The sequence below is a fragment of the Myxocyprinus asiaticus genome, chromosome 50, assembly GCF_019703515.2.
Source record: "Myxocyprinus asiaticus isolate MX2 ecotype Aquarium Trade chromosome 50, UBuf_Myxa_2, whole genome shotgun sequence".
NCBI lineage: Eukaryota > Metazoa > Chordata > Actinopteri > Cypriniformes > Catostomidae > Myxocyprinus > Myxocyprinus asiaticus.
In genome coordinates this window covers 19,355,592-19,370,536 of record NC_059393.1, presented here as the reverse complement: position 1 = coordinate 19,370,536, position 14,945 = coordinate 19,355,592, and positions in this window count along the sequence as shown.

Genomic DNA, 14,945 nt, shown 5'->3' with positions numbered 1-14,945 from the left:
AAAAGTACTTTTTTTGGACACGCCAACTCAATTTCTTACTATTTTGCAATTTTGTACTATTATTACAACTTGTAGTGAAAAATCATAATAACATTGTTCATTGGTTCATTTATTTTAAATCACAAGATATCGTAGAATACATATAAGGAAAAATGTTATTTACTTTGTTCGTTGGTTCTTTTATTTTGCTCTATTGAAGTAAAAGTTGTAAGACAAGGAAAAAATCATAATTACATCATTTGTTGGTTTGTGTGTTTTTTATTGCAAGATATAGAAAAATACATAAGGAAAGATCGTGATTACATCTTTCGTTGGTTCGTTTATGTTTCTCTATAGGAGTAAAAGTCGTAAAATAACAAAAACTAGTAATAACTCCATTTTTTTGTTTGTTTATTTTTAAATCAAAAATGTAATCAGAAAAAACTTAATTACATCGTTTGTGGGTTATTTTAATTTTCTCTATGGGAGTAAAACTCGTAAGATAAGAAAAAAATCTTAATACATTCATTTGTTTGTTTATTTTTCTCTGTGGAAGTAAAAGTACTTTTTTTGGACACGCCAACTCAATTTCTTACTATTTTGCAATTTTGTACTATTATTACAACTTGTAGTGAAAACTTGTACTTGTTTAGAAAACAGCACCTCGGAAATTCTGGTAAATATCTTCTTTTGAATTCCACGATAGAGAATTGGTCAAAAACATAGGTAAAACCGGTTATAAGTCGATCTCTAACTTGTATGGTGCTTTTTTGTTGTTGTTGTTGTTGTTGTTGCTGTTGTCATTTTTGGAACTCAACAGCATTCTTCCCCATTCACTTGTTGTGTAGAAAAGAGCAGCAAGGATATTCCTCATACATTCTCCTTGTGTGTTCAAACTGGTTTGGAATAACATGAGGTTAAATTAATGTTGGCAGAATTTTCATTTTTGGGCGAACTACCCCTTTAAGAATAGCTTTATAGTGCATCATATAGTGAACCTCCTACAAAAACGCACATTTATTTGTTTGTTTTTATAATTATTTTTAATGTGTTTAATTTGGATAATTTAGGCTATTTCATTTAATGTTAATTAAAATTTGAACATCTTTTGTATTGGATTCTCTTAACACCCATTTCATTCACAGCTGAGCCTTTTCTCTTGTGATTTTCAGGTTGAACTATGTGTCTTCCACCTGTGCTTGCATGAATCTGAGGGTCGTAAAATGCAAAGCAGCCCAGGCTGTGTCGAGTTTACTCAAGGGTGGAATTTGATTCTGTGTTCTAAAGGGGACAAAATGATGAATGATTTCAACACTGCTGAAAATTACTGAAGCAGCGGTATGTATAAAATAAAATGATTCACACCCTTATTCTATACCTCTCTCTCTCAATCTCTCTCTCTCTCTTTTATATATGTCTTTTTTTACACCCCATCCCAAGTGATGAAAGTCAAACTACCATTTGTCTGATTGTCGTCCTTTTATAATAATTATTCTGAATATTGAGAAATATAAGAAAGAAAGATTATTTTTCCACCTTGCAATAATCTTTCATACTTATATAATCTTACTTATAGTTATATACAAATGATTAATTCTGTCTCTGCATTTTAAGCTGGGAAAGAAGAAAGTTTTTAGCATAAAAAAGTTACACTCTTTAAAAGGTACACACAGCTTTAAGTCATTATTGACTGAAAATTTTAGCTTTCAAATCAAGGGAATGTGTACCATGAAAAACATACGATTTCTAAGATTTTAATCGTTTAGAATCAGTACTGTAACATTTTGTGTTGCTGTCTAACAATAAGTGTTCAATGGTCTTTTAAAACATAATTAAAGTGCATATCTCAGAAAAAAAGTATTTCCTGCTGATGCAAGATGATAATGACAAGGCATAAGGCAAATAAAATTCTCCAGTTTTGAGCTGGTATGTGTGGGAGTTTGTTGTTGTCTGCCCTTGCATAAGCACAGAATACAGAACACCATATAATTTTTTTTTTAAAAGGTACTGATAAACACATAAATTAAAATGTGACCTGTTACAACCAGGCAAAAACCTGCAAGTCATTTGCACAAGTACAAAAAACACATTAATACATGCATAAACACACCTGACTGTAATGAAGCTGCTTCCTTGTTGACTTGCTGTGGTTGCCTACTAGCCTATTTTAAGATGTATAATTTATTCTATTTAAGAAAAATTGGAAGCAATTCGATGATACACTTGACGAAATCAGAACAAGATTACTACGTGAGTATTGAAAATGGACACGGACAACGAGTGCTTTTACAACTACACCGATTACACTATGTAACACAATTTTTGTTCCTGGGTAGTAAGTGTTATTTCCTAATTGCTTATGCCTCAAAAGTATAGAAAATGTCTATTATTCCCCAAAACCTTTCTTTTGTGACCAGGACAGTGATATTTTGAAATGTACCAATTTCCAATGAGAAAACGGGCGAATTTGTGTCTTTTCGTTCACATAAAGTCAGAAAAAAACAACATATGAATCCAAAATCCTTCTTTATCTGTGGTCCGACGAAGACACCGGCTTTGACCTTTGCCTCAGACGGCTTAGGGAAAAAGTCTTGAAGGTACTTGAAGGCTGCCGGCTCCTCATCTAGAGCGCTGACAAATTGTTTCATAAGGCCCAATTTGATGTGCAGTGGTTGCATCAGCACCTTCCGGGGGTCCACCATTGGCTCCCATTTGATGTTGTTCCTCCCCACAGAGAACTCGGTCCGCTGTGGCCAGTCCCGCCTGTGGTAGTGCGCCTTAGTGCGCCTTGGAGACCCATCAGGAATGCCACCATTTTGAAGTCTCCTATGACCTTCCAGCCGTACTCATCATACTTCAAGGCATCCAGCAAGGGAAGAGACGGGTACTTGTTACCATTATGGACCAGTACGGCTTTGAATATTACTTTAGTATAAATACATGTTAATTTGGATTCATATGTTGTTTTTTCGGACTTTATGTGAATGAAAAGACACAAATTCGCCCGTTTTCTCATTGGAAATAGGTAAATTTAAAAATATCACTGTCCTGGTCACAAAAGCAAAGTTTGTGGGGAATAAAAGCCATTTTCTATACTTTTGAGGCAAAAAAAATTAGGAAAAAACACTTACTACCCAGGAAAATTTTTTTTTTTTTTAAATTGTTACACAATGTTATGCTTAATAAGCTGACATCATGTGTGGTCATGTAAACACATTAAACAGCTTTCCTATATTAGGTAAGGAATAAACAGCTTAAGAATAAACCGATCGACACGGGTAGATTTTTGCCCACTACCCCAATTTTGCGTTGCATGTAAACACCTTTACCGGTGTTCTTACCGGCTTATCCAATGTGCGCAATTGTTGTGCTCATGCCTCTACGTGGTTTGACATGGCAAAAGCAGAGAATAAATTGATCTGATTTTTTTAAATAAGCTGATTTTTGGGAGTTATCAGCATATTGGTGTGGGTGTAAACGCACTCACTGATAACTTCCAAAAATCAGCTTATTAAAAAAAAAAAAATATGTAAATGGCAATGTAAGGAAATTGTGTTTACGTGACATATTAAATCATCTGGTTATTCTCTGCTTTTGACGTCAAAATGTAAACAGACGTGCACAACACTTATGTACATTGCATAAGCCAGTAAAAACATTGATAAATGTGTTTACATGCAACGCAAAATCAGGGTACTTGGCAAAAATCAATGTGTGCTGATCGTTTTTTGCCTAAACCATTAATAACTACCCCAATAAAGGAAAAACATTTCAATAATCTCACACGTTGTCTACTTATGAGGGTAAACCATGTGAGATTGCTCATGTACATTTTTGTGGTACGATGATAAACATGGGTAGAGCAGCGTTTCTTTGTGAGAGTGTTTGAGTTAGATGTAGCTGATATGTAGCATAAATTAATTAAATTAATTAAAAATATCCACAAGTATGTTTTTTTTTTTATTTATTTATTTTATTTTTTTTACGATTCAAGTGCACTTTGATGAAGCTTACCACTACTGTAAAATATCTTCAGCAAATAAATGTAGCACAGCTCTGTATTACTGTACTGAACATGTCCTTATCACCGTGTTCCTCATGAACAAAAGTGAAAAACTCTCAACTATGCTGCCAAAATTAGTAGCGCTTGATAAAAATGGAAATGCTGACAGCGCAAACAGGTGATGGTAAGAAATGTACGCCTCCATCCGTTAGAAAATAGCAAAATTACTCCAGCCGAGTGGATTTATGGGACAATAAATGATATAAATGTCCATCACTCTAGTAAACTTCTAAAACTAGGCCAGACCAACATTATTAGCCATTATTATCCCACTGAGTGCCATTTCAGACCTAATAGTCCTCTCAGCATGGGCCTTACAGTAATTCATGAATGACTGCTCAATATACTGAAAAGGAAGTGCGTCTGTCAAGTCAATCCCAAAGATATTTGGAAATGCCATGCTGTCTGTAATAACAGAGCTGCAAATAGACCTCAATCATTTACTGTTAATGTGATTTAATACAGCATGTACTGTGTTGCTATTCTAAGGATTTACTGTATTTTAAAGAAAGATGTCGCACAAACACACTTTAAAAAAAAAAAAAAAAAGAAGAAAAACATTTCACAAAAAGAAATCAATTATGTTTAAAATTATTTTAGAATAGGTATAGTGTTCAAATTATAGACAAAATGTATTTGGACAACCCTTACAAAAAATCTAGAGTTCTGGCAAACTAGTCGCAATTTCGCTCATTTGCATGTGAAAATAGTCAGTGGCGAATTTGCGGGAAAATTTGCCATGAACTCTTAGTGGAAGTTGTCTCTGAAGGACACCTGCGTGAATTTCAGGGGAACTGACTTCATCTACTAAAAGTCACCAGTTAGTTAAAAGTGACAAAAGAAATGGCTCAGAAAAGTGAACTTAGTTTTGAGAAAAGGTCTGTTATCATTTGGTTTGGAGCATTAGGGTCATTGTTATGATTGTTGCGGAATTACGAGTAATACTTTTCAGTCAGATATCAGAAAATGACAAATGTCAAAATGTGTCAATTATACTGTATATATAGCAAAACTGAATGGTAAAAATACAAACCAGAAAATTTAAATGACTGTCCAAAGGCCAAGGAATAATATAGGCTATATTAGTCCAAAAACATATAAGTGGTCCAACAATCGAAAATGAAAAGATAGCACAAGAATGTGCTTTAGATGATGAAGTCATATAATCCACAGGGTTATTAATCTAAAAGTCTTCAGACCAATCCTTGAGATCCCTTATGAAAATTGAGAGTTCATGGCAAATTTGCCGCAAACTTGCCACAGATTTGCCACTGATAATTTTCACATGCAAATGAGCTTTTGATTTGGCGCAAATGTTTGCCAGAAGTTTGAAGTTCTTCGCCGGTAGTGTTGAACCTCTTGCAAACCACTGGCAACAGTGGCCAATTTGCCGCAAGTTTGCCGCAAAGCTTATTTGCATGTGAAAATTATCAGTGGCGAATTTGCGGCAAGTTTGCGTAAAATTTGCCATGAACTCTCAATTTTCTAAAGGGTGATTAGGTTAGGCTAATCCAAAATCTTTCGGCCATCCACAATCTGTACATTAAAGTTATTTCACACCCTTGGAATTATATTAAGAAGTACATTTCCAAGGTAAACAGTATTATGAAAAAGACCTTACGTTAACTATGCTAACTTTAAAGGAATGTTTCGGGTTCAATACAAGTTAAGCTCAATCCACTCAATCATAATATTGATTACCAAAAAAATCATTTCGACTCGTCCCACCTTTTCTTTAAAAAAGCGCAAAAATCTGGGTTACAGTGGCACTTACAATGGAAGTGAATGAGGGACAATTTGTAACGTTAAAATACTCACTGTTTCAAAAATATAGCCACAAGACATAAACAGTATGCGTGTAAACGATTATAGTGTGATGAAATCACCTACTAACCTTTTCAATGTAAGGTTTTAGACAATTTTACCACTTTGTTGCCATGACGATATAATGTCAACAAACCCTTAAATGACTGTAAAAATTTCGATTGGAACAACTTTAAAGCTCAAATAATACATGAGTTTTAATAGAAGAATTAATGCAAGTGCTTTTATAAAATTATAAGCTTCACATTTCTGCCTTTAAAAAATTAATTTCCATTGTAAGTGCCTCACTGTGACCTCAGTTTTGACTTTTTTTGAAAGAAAAGGAGGGATAAGTTGAAATAAATTTTTCGCATGGTTAAAAATCCAAAAGTCCTCAGAGATGACTGAGTTAATCCAAAATCTTTCAGCCATCCACAATCCATACATTAAAGAAATTCAATATCTTTGGAACTGAATTTAAAATTACATTTCCATAATAATAATAATAATAATAAATCAACTGTTCAATTCAAAATGGCTGCCTCTCAGTTTATCTCTTATCATCTATTTAGTTAGCATCACCCCATTAGCCCCTGCTGGTAGGTACCGGAACTTCATCATATGGTGGCAAAAAGCATGTTTCCTAATTAAAATGTAATTAAAAATAACTACATTTTCAAAAGAAATACATTTTTTTATTTCAAGTAACATTTAAATTGCAAGTATTTTATTTCATTGTAGCAGACTTGAAATATAGCGCACAAGTTATATAGGCTACTTTTGTGGTCCTTTGTTTTGTCTTTTTTTTTTTTTTTTTTTTTTTGAGCTTTAAGGTGCCTTTCACATTTGTGTTGCCAACCATTCTGTATAATACATTATTGTACCATTTCTAAGGGAATAAAATTGTGTTCCATATGAAATCCATACGAGACACCATTTGTCCCGTATTTTAGCGTCTCACACCCAAACTGCTGAGAAAGTTTCACAAACCGAGAGAAATGGACCTGAAACGCACACCTTTTGCTTGAGTTGTGTGAAATATCAGCTGTTAAACGTGACATGGGCGCCACACTTGACAGATGCGGCTGAACACTATATAAAAATACACTATTTTCATGTTAAGCGTTTTCTGTCCCATAATAATGCATTATAATGCATGCTTGCTTAAAACATTACTAAGACTTATACCAAGACAGTGGCACTGGAAGGCCAAATTTATTTTATTAGTGAAATATACTATTTTCAACACATTAGTCATATCTGTTTAAAGACTGATGACCCCTATTTTAAACGGAGAAACGATTCATTGAGCTTTAAAAAAGAAAAAAGGAAAAAAACGTAATATGGGGAAGAAAACGCTTGACAGAAAAACATTGTCTTTCACCATTGATTCCAGCATCGCTCTTTTGCCAAAAACCAGTGTTTATTAAAAGGGAAGACTGATAGAATATTAGTTCTTCCTGGTCATCGTATTAAAGTGAATTTCATTTTAAGCGTATTAGGGGCCATTCACACCAAACACATTTTTTTTGCATCCATCTGCGCTTGTTTTCCTATGTAAACAAGCTCTAGGTTGACCTCTGTAACCGTTTTGCAGTGTCTCGCTCTGGAGCCTGACTAAAAAAGAAAGTCCTGTATTACGAGCTGAAAAATCTTCTGTTTGGCTGGTAGAAAGATGGCAACCCTAGTCACCATTGCATAGAAAAGCGGCATTTATATTCTGCCAAACATCTCCTTTTGTTTTCCAAGTCTTACAGGTTTGTGATGTCTTACTTTGTCTTAATTATAACTTTTAAATTGCATTTAAGTGCATATATGCATATGTATGTGTACTGCCCACACAAAAGCTTCCCACACCAGCAGGTGGCCGGTATTTTAGAGCAGCTTTCCATTTTCCCAAACAACCTTTTATGTTGCAACAAGCCAAAACATGTGTAATTTAAAACAGCACCATGTGAGACCAAATCTTGCACCCTGTTTCATGATTTTGCTGAATACACTCAAAAGTAGGGATGTTATGATACCATTTTTTAAGAACGAGTTCGAGTACCGATACTTTTTCTTTAATACTCACCGATAGCGATTCCGATACCTTTTATTGCAGTTTATTTCAATTTTATCATCAAAATTGTGTTTAAATAAATAAATACATTAAAACTTTAATCCAATGAAAGTATAACAATTAATTTTCAACATGAAATTGTATTATTTTTATCAAATGAAGTGATAAAATCAGAACCTCACAGCACAATCAATACAGCATTGGAATTATTTTTGTCAAATAAAGTGCTGCATAATAGAGCAGCACAGATGTGAGATATTGCTTAAAAATAATAGTTACTATTTATTTATTATTATTAGTAGTAGTAGTAGTAGTAGTAGTAGTAGTAGTAGTAGTAGTAGTAGTAGTAGTAGTAGTATAACTATACAGTAGTGATCTATTTCTGTCATACTTTATTTAAATTGAGCTTTTATTTTGGCGGAACTTTTATTTTGAAGTGTTCTGTGTTGTTATGACCAAGGAGCTCTGACATAATGACGGCAGATTCCCAATCCAGAAAAGCAGGTCGGTACGTGAATCACAGTAATTATTAAACCGCAAAAGGCTACTATATAAATAAATATGTAGTCTGTATATGACTCGTTCTAAAAAGTGAATTAGCACTCTGCCTGCTGTCATTTGCTACAAACAGAGCATACGATACTCATAGCAGTGTTTTCCGTGTACGAGTCAAGGATCTCTTAAAGCTATGAGCAGTTTGTGTCTCTATGTCAGCACAACACCGGCTCCAAACATTCACAAGCACTCACATTTAAAACGCTGCACATGCAAACTATATATTTATCTAATTAAAACGCTGCTTTTGCTGTTAAATAATCTCACTTGCTCACTTGAATGTTTACGTAATGACATTCGTACATCAGATGGTATCAGTTTTTGGTATCGGAGCATTTTTATGAGTACGAGTACCGGTACATGAGTGCGGTATCTTACCTGATTCCGATACCAGTATCGGTATCAGCAGGGTTGGGAGGGTTACTTTTGAAATGTATTCCACTACAGATTACAGAATACATGCTGTAAAATGTAATTTGTAACGTATTCCATTAGATTATTCAAAGTCAGTAACGTATTCTAAATACTTTGGATTACTTTTAGATTTTTTCACTTGTTTTGACTATAAAAACTCTGCCAGTACAGTAAGACAAAATACACATGTTGAAAATACATTCTCTGAAAAACCTAAATATCTTATGCAGTGTTGTTTCTAAAACAAGATACATCAAATTGATCTTGTTTTAAAGATTTTCTTTCTATTTTTACCGGAAAACAATCCAAAAATTATTATCGAGAATACGATTTTTGCCCTAATATCAAAGGTCTTACTAGGAAAAAAGAAATTATGATCTAACGTGAATTTTCTTGATAAAAAAAAATATGATCGTGTCTGGTAACATGTGCATTTAAAATGGCTAGAAATAGCATTTTAGCTTAGAGTAAAGTTGTCAATTTACACAAGGTTTATTTCTATTTCTTGTGCTCCAATCTTACTTCAAACGTACTTCTCTGTCTGCTCGTATGAATGTAACACATCATAAGAAAGTGTTTCACCGCTGTTCAAATGCACTTTGGATCGCATCAATTATATGTATAAATGTTTTCTATCTGAAAGGACTAAATATTAAATGAAACAAATGACAATAAAATGCAAAGTAATCTCTTCAGTAATCAAAATACTTTTTGAATGTAACTGTATTCTAAATACCAATGATTTAAATTGTAACTGTAGTGGAATACAGTTACTTATATTTTGTATTTTAAATACGTATTCCCGTTACATGTATCATGTATCTGTTACTCCCCAACCCTGGGTATCGGTGCATCCCTACTCAAAAGAATCCACCTTACAATTGTTCATTCATGCACCATAGACTCCAGTATTTTCGATGGCCTCATCTTTCATTCTCTCTAGTCATCTGTCCTCTTGTCTGACTCAGTATGACTCGTGTTTGTAAAGTCAGAGACAGTGGCCATTGTCCACTACAGTCTCTCTGGACTAAAACTTTGCCATCTATTCAAAGAGTTGTAGAGGAGATTGCATGCACCATTGTGCCATTAATATGTTTTTCAGCCTTTGAGAGTATGGTTCTCCGAATGCTGAGGAAATCTGAGCTTTTGAATCCAAACAGATGCGTCTCATTGAAATGGAAATTTTGCTGTTCTTCAGGGTTCAAAATCCTGTGGGCTCACGAAATTAATGAGTCATGTTATCACTCATACTTTATGTCTGTACTAGTCTGACTTCAGTGGTTCAGTGTAAATTCCAGCCTTTCTGGGCACCACAGAAAAACCTCAGTTAGGACTTGAGTGGCATGGAATCTGATTGCTTGCACTTGATATAACCAATTCGGATAGTGGTAGATCCCACACCATGATTGCTGTCAACACGTCATGTCAGTCGTTGAACAGAGTAAATGAACTCCTGCAGAGTTGTACATGAAGACATTTGCCCCTGTGAATGGACAACCTCCATAGGCCCGGCAATGTGAATGAGGAAAGGACATTTGTTTCCATCTATTAAGAATGCCAAAGCATTTTTAATAAAGGACTGGGTTTTGAAGGGATAGTTCCCCCAGAAATTTAAATGTTCATTATTTACTCACCTAACCCTTGGAAATTGCATTTGTTGGTGTAACCGTATGTAGTCAGGTTGATTCAGTCATATAAAATAGTATTTTTGACTCATTATTTAGGTTACCTGACAAAACATTTGTACAGTGTACATTATTTCCTGCTGAAAATTCAGTTTCACTCAGGAATACATTGCATTACCAAGGTTAAATGCGAATACCGTTTCATGTTGTCTTCAAATGGGAGGCCTATCTCTCTTATCAATTTATCCAGTGAAAGGAGTATAAATAGCTACAAAGTCATCCAGAAATGAAAGTTAACGCTAATTAAACTCTTCACAAAACTGGCTCAGCATATTTAGATCATTATTTATTTTCCAAGCATTCAGGAGAACCTATGATATGAGTCCCCAAGCCTCACTGTTAATGACAGAATTACAATCCTGGTTTCTGTGTGCATCAGGGCCCTCACGAGGCGTACAATTTCTCATTTTCTCCTCCATCTCTCATTTTATTTCTCATACTATTGTTTCATTTCATCATTACTGAAGACATGATGGGCCAGGGCTCCATTTCCCATGCCTCCAAATGGCTCTGTTATGGGCGGCAGTGGTGAGGTAATCAGAGAGGGACAGCGGGATAGTGAGGTCATTAATCTAAGACATTTGTGGATGGAGATTGATAACCTGTAAAATCCAAGATGGCAGCATGGCGACACTGACAGAGCAGGTTTGTGTTTAGAAGGAACTTGGGCAAAACTATAGTATGTACTGTAGAAGCAGCAATAGTTCACCCAAACATGAAAATTCTGTCATTTGATCTATAACTTTGACTTTTGTTCTTCCATGGAAGACAAAATGAAATGTGCGGTAGAATGAAATAAAAGTGTTTTTTGATGTACTGTATGTAATTACAGTCTGTTACACTACTCATTTGCCTAAATATAATAGCGAACTGCCACTTTAAATGACATTGTGACAAGGGAGTGACATAGTTGGAGATGTCAGAGCAGCCATATTTAAAAGTTGGTAAGTTCTACTCTCAATTTTCATAATTGTTTTTTTGTTTTTTTTACAGTTTTTAGAAAATCGTGTTGTTGAATGCTTATAGCTATGAGAGCTAATGTTGACTATTGTATGCTAATGCAATAAGGCAATAACTTTGATAACAGGAACAGCACCCCATCACTTAAAATAAACAACAAACGTTTGTGACACGTAACACGTAACACCCTGTTTACAGTTGATGCCTAACCGTTTGTGCAAAATACAGGACAAGACATCCGTTAATTGTCAGCGCTACACTACCCTGATAGCACACATACAGGTGCATCTCAATAAATTAGAATGTCATGGAAAAGTTCATTTATTTCAGTAATTCAACTCAAATTGTGAAACTCGTGTATTAAATAAATTCAATGCACACAGACTGAAGTAGTTTAAGTCTTTGGTTCTTTTAATTGTGATGATTTTGGCTCACATTTAACAAAAACCCACCAATTCACTATCTCAACAAATTAGAATATGGTGACATGCCAATCAGCTAATCAACTCAAAACACCTGCAAAGGTTTCCTGAGCCTTCAAAATGATCTCTCAGTTTGGTTCACTAGGCTACACAATCATGGGGAAGACTGCTGATCTGACAGTTGTCCAGAAGACAATCATTGACACCCTTCACAAGGAGGGTAAGCCACAAACATTCATTGCCAAAGAAGCTGGCTGTTCACAGAGTGCTGTATCCAAGCATGTTAACAGAAAGTTGAGTGGAAGGAAAAAGTGTGGAAGAAAAAGATGCACAACCAACCGAGAGAACCGCAGCCTTATGATTGTCAAGCAAAATCGATTCAAGAATTTGGGTGAACTTCACAAGGAATGGACTGAGGCTGGGGTCAAGGCATCAAGAGCCACCACACACAGACGTGTCAAGGAATTTGGCTACAGTTGTCGTATTCCTCTTGTTAAGCCACTCCTGAACCACAGACAACGTCAGAGGCGTCTTACCTGGGCTAAGGAGAAGAAGAACTGGACTGTTGCCCAGTGGTCCAAAGTCCTCTTTTCAGATGAGAGCAAGTTTTGTATTTCAATTGGAAACCAAGGTCCTAGAGTCTGGAGGAAGGGTGGAGAAGCTCATAGCCCAAGTTGCTTGAAGTCCAGTGTTAAGTTTCCACAGTCTGTGATGATTTGGGGTGCAATGTCATCTGCTGGTGTTGGTCCATTGTGTTTTTTGAAAACCAAAGTCACTGCACCCGTTTACCAAGACATTTTGGAGCACTTCATGCTTCCTTCTGCTGACCAGCTTTTTAAAGATTCTGATTTCATTTTCCAGCAGGATTTGGCACCTGCCCACACTGCCAAAAGCACCAAAAGTTGGTTAAATGACCATGGTGTTGGTGTGCTTGACTGGCCAGCAAACTCACCAGACCTGAACCCCACAGAGAATCTATGGGGTATTGTCAAGAGGAAAATGAGAAACAAGAGACCAAAAAATGCAGATGAGCTGAAGGCCACTGTCAAAGAAACCTGGGCTTCCATACCACCTCAGCAGTGCCACAAACTGATCACCTCCATGTCACACCAAATTGAGGCAGTAATTAAAGCAAAAGGAGCCCCTACCAAGTATTGAGTACATATACAGTAAATGAACATACTTTCCAGAAGGCCAACAATTCACTAAAAATGTTTTTTTTATTGGTCTTATGATGTATTCTAATTTTTTGAGATAGTGAATTGGTGGGTTTTTGTTAAATGTGAGTCAAAATCATCACAATTAAAAGAACCAAAGACTTAAACTACTTCAGTCTGTGTGCATTGAATTTATTTAATACACGAGTTTCACAATTTGAGTTGAATTACTGAAATAAATGAACTTTTCCATGACATTCTAATTTATTGAGATGCACCTGTACATCACCCAGACATCTAGTTGATCTGTATGTTTACATCTGGAAGACATATTTTTACGTTGTTTGCTCATCTGCAATACGTCTCCAGATAGCACACGTGTACATCTCCGAGATGTCTAAGATATTTTCATGGAAAGCATCACAATCTACAGTAATTAACATCTGCTAAACATCTTGAAAAGGTCAGATTTACAAACATTCTAAATCATAAACATCTCAAAGACATCTGCTGAATGTCTTATTGACATCTGAGACATACTTATTGACATAAGTCTTATAGATGTATTGTAGATGAGCAAACAACATAAAAAATTATGTCTTCCAGTTGTAAACGCATATCAAATAGACATCTGGGTGACATATGTGTGCTATCAGGATTTATAAGACGTTATCTCTCGGATGTTAATGAGACATTTGAAGAAGATGTCTGTGAGACTGTTATGCATTAATGTTCCTTAATCTGATCTTTTTAAGATGTTTAGCAGATGTGTGTTATCTGGGTACGCAACGCAAAGGACGCTTCCAGTGTAGACTGCTTCATTGATTCCAATGGGATCTATTTGTTTTTGACGTGCTGTGCCGCTCATGTCTAGTGTAGACAAGGTGTAACATCGTTGGATGCTAATGCTAGAAGAGAAAAATGTTGACTATTGAACTCTAAAGCTAGGAGGTCATAACTTACATTACAGGGATAGCACAGTGTCACATAAAATAAACAAACATCTTATTTTTATTTTTTTATTTTTTTGTAAGTACCGCAAAAATGTCATATTTTTGACTGCTAATTCTAGGAGAGCTAATGTTGACTCTTGAAAACTAATGCTAGGAGGCCATAACTTTAATAACAGGAAGAGCACCGTCACATAAAAAAATAAAAAATAAAAATAAAAAAATAAAATAAAACTTTTTATGGTACTTATAGAAAAGTCATATCTTTGAATGCTATGCAGAGCTAATGCTGACACCACTTCAGTGTTCGTATGGGGAAATGAGGACACGAGGAGCAGTTGCACGCTTCAGGTACGGCTTTTATTTTCTTTGCCTTCATGTGCAGCGTATGCACTCTTTTGAATGTTTTTCACTCTCAGAATAAACAAACTTCTTCAGAAATACTCTATAGATTCAACACTCAATGTAAACAGATGGCAATGCTGTTCTCTCTCTGTCTTCTCTGGCATGTTCAGCTGTTTTAAGGGCTCTCTCCACTATCACTGTAATGAGAAACAGCAGTTAAAAATTGTGTCAACCAGCTTGACGTGCCACACTACTGCCTCTCTCCCACAAACAGACACACGATAACGCCCCCATCACCGCATACACCCACTGCTTGACTCAGGGAAGGGCAACATCCAGCCTGCCAACTCCCTCCCATTCCTGGAGAGAAAGTCAGCCACAGCCATCTGCGCCCCTGGTCTTTGTATCACTTCAAATTTGAATGGCTGAAATGCCAGGTACCAACCGGTGATCCGCGCATTGGTATCCTTCATGCGGTGGAGCCACTGGATTAGGGCGTGATCTGAACTGAGGGTGAAGGCCCACCCCAGCAGGTAGTAGCAGAGAGTGA